Below are 8,096 nucleotides of genomic sequence, written 5' to 3'. Positions count from 1 at the left end.
GTAAAATGAAGTAAATTTTTTTTTACAAAATTGCAAATTTCCAAGTTTCAATTTCTCTACTTCTATAATACATAGTAATACCTCCAAAAATAGTTATTACTTTACATTCCCCATATGAGGCTGGAAGTATGTATGGGAGAGGAGCTTGTTACCCCCTCTCACCATTTGCAGTGTGATTTTCAGGGAATTGGGAGCACAGTCTCCATCTCCCAGCGGCAGGCTGAGTTACAGGGGGCAGAGACAGTCGGTCCTGTCCCCCAGCATCAGATTGGGACAGGACCCTGTGTTGGTAATTGGGAGCCCAGTCTCCATCCCACAGCAACAGAAGGATTTGTTGGGAATTGGGAGCCTAGTCTCTATTCCCCAGCGGCAATTTAACGCACCAGGGGGAGTCAGTAAGCCCCACAACAGTGCAGATGGGACCGTGGTCTCTGCACTCACAGCACAGGGGGTAGGGACAGTCGGTCCTGTCCCCCAGCAACAGGGCTGTTTAGCCAAAGGGAATACAGTCGGTCTCCCCCCACAGCAGCATGGTGGTCTATCTAAAGGGGAGACAGTCGGTCTTCCCCTCCAACAACCAGGCTCCAACCAGGCTACTTCCGTGGTAGCGCTGGCACCAGGACAGAGTACTGCTGGTCTCTGCCCACTCAGCAACCCACCAAGGCAGTCTACCAGTCCCCCACACAGCCGTAGTGAGGCACATGGACATGGACAGGTTTCTCCCTTGCTCAGGTGTAGTAACCATTTATTGTTGGTGGGCTGCTAGACTAACAAGGGCACTGACTGGCAGGAAGTCAGATACCCTGTTAGTCTGTTTGGAAAAGGGGAGAGATGTGACAAGACCAATCTCGCCACATTGTATTGGAGAAGCCTGGTTGCCTGCCTGCTTCCTTAAGACTATGGCCCCATGTTAAAACACTTGATTTTCCCCTGCAAAGACTATGTGAAAGAATTTGGCTCCATGGCAATCGTGTAGCCTGAGTGCCATTCACCTAATAATTGAATGTGCTCAGATCCAAGCTATCTGGGGATATGTTAAATGTCTATGTTTTATGCAATAGCTGCACAGTTAAATATTCTTATGTCTTTTATTGTCTTTTGCTACCATGTGGCTAATGAAGTTTTGCCTCTGCCCTTGGAGATAAATTGGATTACTTCCCAATTGTCTCCAGGACAGAAGACATTGTGTAAAACTGTGTATTCTCCTGCCTGTGATAATTACATTAACCCATTGTGTTAGGTAATTGTATCACAGGCAGAGGGGAGGATTTTGTGTGGGAGTGTCTGAGTGTATTGTACGTGTTTATTGGTTGTTTTTACAAAACCCGGTGGGTGGTACTAATGTGTATATAAGAACAATAAACCCACAGCTCTGGCTGTCCACTGCTTGACCCTCAACACAGATCCTCGCCTAGTTCTTGGGGGGATTCACTGTATGCTGTTAGAGACTGATAGCTAGGAGTGTAAGCCGCTTGGGTGCGTTTCCTATTCGTCTGCTAGCAGCTATTCGTGAGGTTCCGTTCGGCGTTTGGAGCATTCCCTTGTATGCCGTTTGGGAGCTTGGTGTTCTGTAAGTAGCTGTGCCTGTAGCTCTGGAAGGGGAAGATCGCCTAAACGGTTTTAACCCCTTTTATGCCCGGGGTGCCATTACAGAAACCACGCAAAAATGACCCTATTCTATAAACTACACCCCTCAAGGTATTCAAAACTGATTTTAAAAACTTTGTTAACCCTTTAGGTGTTAAACAAGAATTAATGGATTATAGAGATACAATTTCAAAATTTCACTGTTTTGGCAGATTTTTCATTTTAATCATTTTTTTTCCAGTTAAGAAGCAAGGGTTAACAGCCAAACCAAACTCAATATTTATGGCCCTGATTCTGTAGTTTACAGAAACACCCCATATGTGGTCGTAAACCGCTGTACGGGCACACGGCAGGGCGCAGAAGGAAAGGAATGCCATAAGGTTTTTGGAAGGCAGGTTTTGCTGGACTGTTTTTTTTTTACACCATGTCCCATTTGAAGCCCCCCTAATGCACCCCTAGAGTAGAAACTCCATAAAAATGATCCCATCTAAGAAACTACACCCCTCAAGGTATTCAAAACTGATTTTACAAATTTTGTTAACCCTTTAGGTGTTCCACAAGAATTAATGGAAAATAGAGATACAATTTCAAAATTTCACTTTTTTGGCAGATTTTCCATTTTAATATTTTTTTTACTTTTACAAAGCAAGGGTTAACAGCCAAACAAAACGCAATATTTATGGCCCTGATTCTGTAGTTTACAGAAACACCCCATATGTGGTCGTAAACTACTGTACGGGCACACGGCAGGGCGCAGAAGGAAAGGAATGCCATACAGTTTTTGGAAGGCAGATTTTGCTGGACTGTTTTTTTTGACACCATGTCCCATTTGAAGCCCCCCTGATGCAACCCTAGAGTAGAAACTCCATAAAAGTGACCCCTTCTAAGAAACTACACCCCTCAAGGTATTCAAAACAGATTTTACAAACATCGTTAACCCTTTAGGTATTCCACAAGAGTTATTGGCAAATGGAGATGAAATTTCATAATTTAAATTTTTTGGCAAATTTTCCATTTGAATCAATTTTTCCCAGTGACAAAGCAAGGGTTAACAGCCAAACAAAACTCAATATTTATGGCCCTGATTCTGTAGTTTACAGAAACACCCCATATGTGGTCGTAAACTGCTGTACGGGCACACGGCAGGGCGCAGAAGGAAAGCAATCCCATACGGTTTTTGGAAGGCAGATTTTGCTGGACTGTTTTTATAGACCAGGTTGTCACGGATGCGGCGATACCTAATATGTATACTTTTTTTTATTTATGTAAGTTTTACACAATGATTTCTTTTTTTAAACAATAAAAATCATGTTTTAGCGTTTCCATAGTCTGATAGCCATAATTTTTTCAGTTTTTGGGCGATTACCTTGGGTAGGGTATGATTTTTGCGGGATGAGATGACGGTTTTATTGGCACTATTTTGGGGTGCGTGTGACTTTTTGATCGCTTGCTATTACACTTTTTGTGATGTAAGGTGACAAAAAATGGTTTATTTAGCACAGTTTTTATTTAATTTTTTTTACAGTGTTCATCTGAGGGGTTAGGTCATGTGAAATTTTTATAGAGCCGGTTGATACGGACGCGGCGATACCTAATATGTATACTTTTTTTAATTTATGTAAGTTTTACACAATAATATCATTTTTGAAACCAAAAAAAATCATGTTTTAGTGTCTCCATATTCTGAGAGCCATAGTTTTTTCATTTTTTGGGTGATTTTCTTAGGTAGGGTCTAATTTTTGGCGGGATAAGATGATGGTTTGATTGGCACTATTTTCGCGTGCATATGACTTTTTGATCACTTGCTATTACAATTTTTGTGATGTAAGGTGACAAAAAATGGTTTATTTAGCACAGTTTTTTTTTTTTTTTACGGTGTTCATCTGAGGGGTTAGGTCATGTGATATTTTTATAGAGTCGGTCGATACGGACGCAGCGATACTTAATATGTATACTTTTTTTTATTTATGTAAGTTTTACACAATAATAGCTTTTTAAAACAAAAAAAATGATGTTTTAGTGTCTCCATATTCTGAGCCATATTTTTTTTTTTTTTGGGAGATTGTCTCAAGTAGGGGCTTATTTTTTGCGGGATAAGATGACGGTTAGATTGGTACTATTTTGGTGGGCAAACGCCTTTTTGATCGCTTGCTGTTGTACTTTTTGTGATGTAAGGTGCCAATTTTTTTTTTTATTTAGCACAGTTTTTATTTTTTACGGTGTTCATCTGAGGGGTTAGTTCATGCGATATGTTTATAGAGCCGGTCGATTTGGACGCGGCGATACCTAATATGTATACTTTTTTTTTTGCCCTATTATTTACCCATTTTTTTTTTACTTTATTTGGGGAAAATGAAGTTTTTGTTTATTTTTACTTGAAACTTTTAATTTTTGGGGGGAAAACTTTATTTTTTCAACTTTATTTTTCATTTATTTTTTGTCCCACTTTGGGACTTCAACTTTTGGGGGTCTAATCCTTTACATCGCATTACAGCATTGGCTGTATGAGTAATACAGTGAGTATTACTCATACAGCTTCAGGCCTGTGAGATCCGCCGGGCGGCGGTGATCGGAAATACACATGACGTACCGGTACGTCATGTGTCCTTAAGTACCAGGACAACATGCCGTACCGGTACGTCATGTGTCCTGAAGAGGTTAAACATTCTTGTGAATAGCCCCATAGACGTTGATTGGTTCTGAAACAGACTGCTGTTTTCACATGGCTGCATTTCCCTGTCAAGTGGATACCACCTTAACCCCTTCAGGACCCTGCCATTTTTCACCTTAAGGACCAGGCCATTTTTTGCAAATCTGACATGTGTCACTTTATGTGGTGATACCTTTAAAACGCTTTTACTTATCCAGGCCATTCTGAGATTTTTTTTTTTTGTCACGTATTGTACTTCATGACAGTGGTAAAATTAAGTCCAAAACATTTCCAAGTTTCAATTTCTCTACTTTTATAATAGATAGTAATGCCTCAAAAAATAGTTATTACTTTACATTCCCCATATGTCTACTTCATGTTTGGATCATTTTGTGAATGCTATTTTATTTTTTGGGGACGTTAGAAGGCTTAGAAGTTTAGAAACAAATCTTGAAATTTTTCAGAAAATTTCTAAAACCCACTTTTTCAGGACCAGTTCAGGTCTGAAGTCACTTTGTGAGGCTTACATAATAGAAACCACCCAAAAATGAGCCCATTTTACAAACTGTACCCCTCAAGGTATTCAAAACTTATTTTTACAAACTTTGTTAACCCTTTAGGTGTTCCACAATAATTAATGGAAAATAGAGATGAAATTTCAGAATTTCACTTTTTGGGCAGATTTTCCATTTGAATCCATTTTTTCTAGTTACAAAGCAAGGGTTAACAGCCAAACAAAACTCAATATTTATGGCCCTGATTCTGTAGTTTACAGAAACACCCCATATGTGGAGCGTAAATTGCTGTATCGGCACACGGCAGGGCGCAGAAGGAAAGGAATGCCATACAGTTTTTGGAAGGCAGATTTTGCTGGACTGTTTTTTTGACACCATGTCCCATTTGAAGCCCCCCTGATGCACCCCTAGAGTAGAAACTCCAAAAAAGTGACCCCATCTTAGAAACTATGGGATAGGGTGGCAGTATTGTTGGTACTATTTTAGGGTACATATGATTTTGATTGCTCTATATTGCACTTTTTGTGAGGCAAGGTATTAAGAAATAGCTGTTTTGGCACCATTTTTATTTTTTGTTATTTACAACATTCACCTGACAGGTTAGATCATGTGGTATTTTTATAGAGCAGGTTGTCACAGACGAGACAATACCAAATAGGACTACTTTTTTGTACGATTTTTTAGTGTCTTAACATTCTGAAAGCCGCAGTTTTATTTATTTTGTTGGCTACTGTCTTGTGTAGGAGCTAATTTTTTGAGATGACAGTGACAAAAATGGCTTTTTAGGGCTCTTTCACACCTGCGTTATTGTCTTCCGGCATAGAGTTCCGTCGTCGGGGCTCTATGCCGGAAGAATCCTGATCAGGATTATCCTAATGCATTCTGAATGGAGAGTAATCCGTTCAGGATGCATCAGGATGTCTTCAGTTCCGGTACGGAACGTTTGTTGGCCGGAGAAAATACCGCAGCATGCTGCGCTTTTTGCTCCGGCCAAAAATCCGGAACACTTGCCGCAAGGCCGGATCCGGAATTAATGCCCATTGGAAGGCATTGATCCGGATCCGGCCTTAAGCTAAACGTCGTTTCGGCGCATTACCGGAGCCGACATTTAGCTTTTTCAGAGTGGTTACCATGGCTGCCGGGACGCTAAAGTCCTGACAGCCATGGTAAGTGTAGTGGGGAGCGGGGGAGCAGTGTACTTACCGTCCGTGCGGCTCCCCGGGCGCTCCAGAGTGACGTCAGGGCGCCCCAAGCGCATGGATCACGTGATCCATGTGATCACGTCATCCATGCGCATGGGGCGCTCTGACGTCATTCTGGAGCGCCCGGGGAGCCGCACGGACTGTAAGTATACCTCTCCCCCGCTCCCCGCTCCTACTATGGCAACCAGGACTTTAATAGCGTCCTGGGTGCCATAGTAACACTGAAAGCATTTGGAAGACGGTTCCGTCTTCAAATGCTTTCAGTACACTTGCGTTTTTCCGGATCCGGCAGGCACCTCCGGCAACGGAAGTGCATGCCGGATCCCAACAACGCAAGTGTGAAAGAGGCCTTATTTTACACCTTTTTTTTTACAGTGTTTATCTAAGGGGTTAGATCACGCAATATTTTTATAGAGCAAGTTATTATGGGCAATACCCAATATGTCTACTTTTTCTTTATTTATGCAAGTTATACACAATGATTTCATTTTTGAAACAAAAAAATCATGTTCTAGTGTCTCCATAGTCTGAGAGCCATAGTTTTTTCAGTTTATAGGCGATTATCTTAGGTAGGGTATGATTTTTTTGGGATGAGATGACGGTTTGATTGGCACTATTTTGGGGTGCATATGACTTTTTGATCGCTTGTTACACTTTTCGTGATGTAAGGTGACAAAAAATGCCTTTTTTTTACACCGTTTTTAGTTAATTTATTTTACGGTGATCACCTGAGGGGTTAGGTCATGTGATTTTTATAGAGCATCTTCTTGCGGATGCGGCGATACCTAATATGTATACTTTTTTATTTACTCAAGTTTTACACAATAACAGCATTAAAAAAAAAACAAAAAAAAAACAATGTTTTAGTGTCTCCATATTCTGAGCCATAGTTTGTTTTTTTTGGGCGATTGTCTTAGGTAGGGGCTCATTTTTTGTGGGATGAAGTGACGGTTACATTGGTACTATTTTGGCAGGCATACGCCTTTTTGATCGCTTGGCGTTTTAGTGATGTAAGGTGACAAAAAAAATGGTTTATTTAGCACAGTTTTTTTTTGTTTGTTTTTTACGGTGTTCATCTGAGGGGTTAGGTCATGTGATATGTTTATAGAGCCGGTCGATACGGACGCGGCGATACCTAATGTCTACTTTTCTCTTGTTCCCTATTTTTTTTCCTCATTTTACTTGAAACTTTTAATTTTTTGGGGGAAAAACTTTATTTTTTTTACTTTTATTTTACTTTATTTTTTGTCCCACTTTGGGACTTCAACTTTTGGGGGTCTGATCCCCTTTACAATGCATTCTAATACTTCTGTATTGGAATGCATTGGTTGTATGAGTAATACAGTGTGTATTACTCATACAGCTTCCTGCCTGTGAGATCCAGGGGGCTGGATCTCACAGGCTCTCCATCGGAAGGCAGCCCCGATGCCTAAGGAAGGCGTCAGGCTGCCTTCCATGCCATCGGGTCCCCGTCACAGCAGCACGGGGACCCGATGGCAGCGCAGATCCCCGCACGACATCGCACGTGACGCGGTCAGCGGTGACCGCGGCACATGAAGGGTTAATGCGCTGGCATCGGTGATTTCACCGATGCTGGCGCATGCAGCAGGGGTCCGGCTATCAGTGACTGCCGGACCCCTTCCGCGGATCGAGCGGGTGCAGCTCCTGTATGTACGTCATGGGTCCTTAGGGGTTAACGATAGAATGTGCAAGACAAAACTGGTCCAAGAAAGTCATCACTTTTTTTTTCATACCTCTCTGACCGCTCTTTCAATGTGTTTTGCTGGCTCTACTTCCCCCACCTCTCCCTATTGCTATTGGGGTTCCTTAGGGTTCAGTCCTAGGTTCTCTCCTCATTTGTCCCTGTTAATACACACCTCAGCTGCTGCAGAACTTTATGATTACAAGACAGATCAAGCAAGTCTTGATAAAATATATAAACCTATAGTGTTGTTAAACAAACAACAAAAGAATGCCCAAAATATTCCAAAAATATATTTTATTTAATTGTAGTAAGCATATCATGATTTATAAAATATTCAAGATAACAAAAAGATATGAAGAATCAGCAGGAAACCGGAAGTCGCAATCCACTGGCCAGTGCAGCTGCTCCTGGCGAAACGTGCGTCGAGGCTCCTAGCC

This window comes from Bufo bufo, chromosome 2 (genome assembly GCF_905171765.1).
Source record: "Bufo bufo chromosome 2, aBufBuf1.1, whole genome shotgun sequence".
Lineage (NCBI taxonomy): Eukaryota > Metazoa > Chordata > Amphibia > Anura > Bufonidae > Bufo > Bufo bufo.
Note: the sequence above shows the minus strand (reverse complement) of the source record.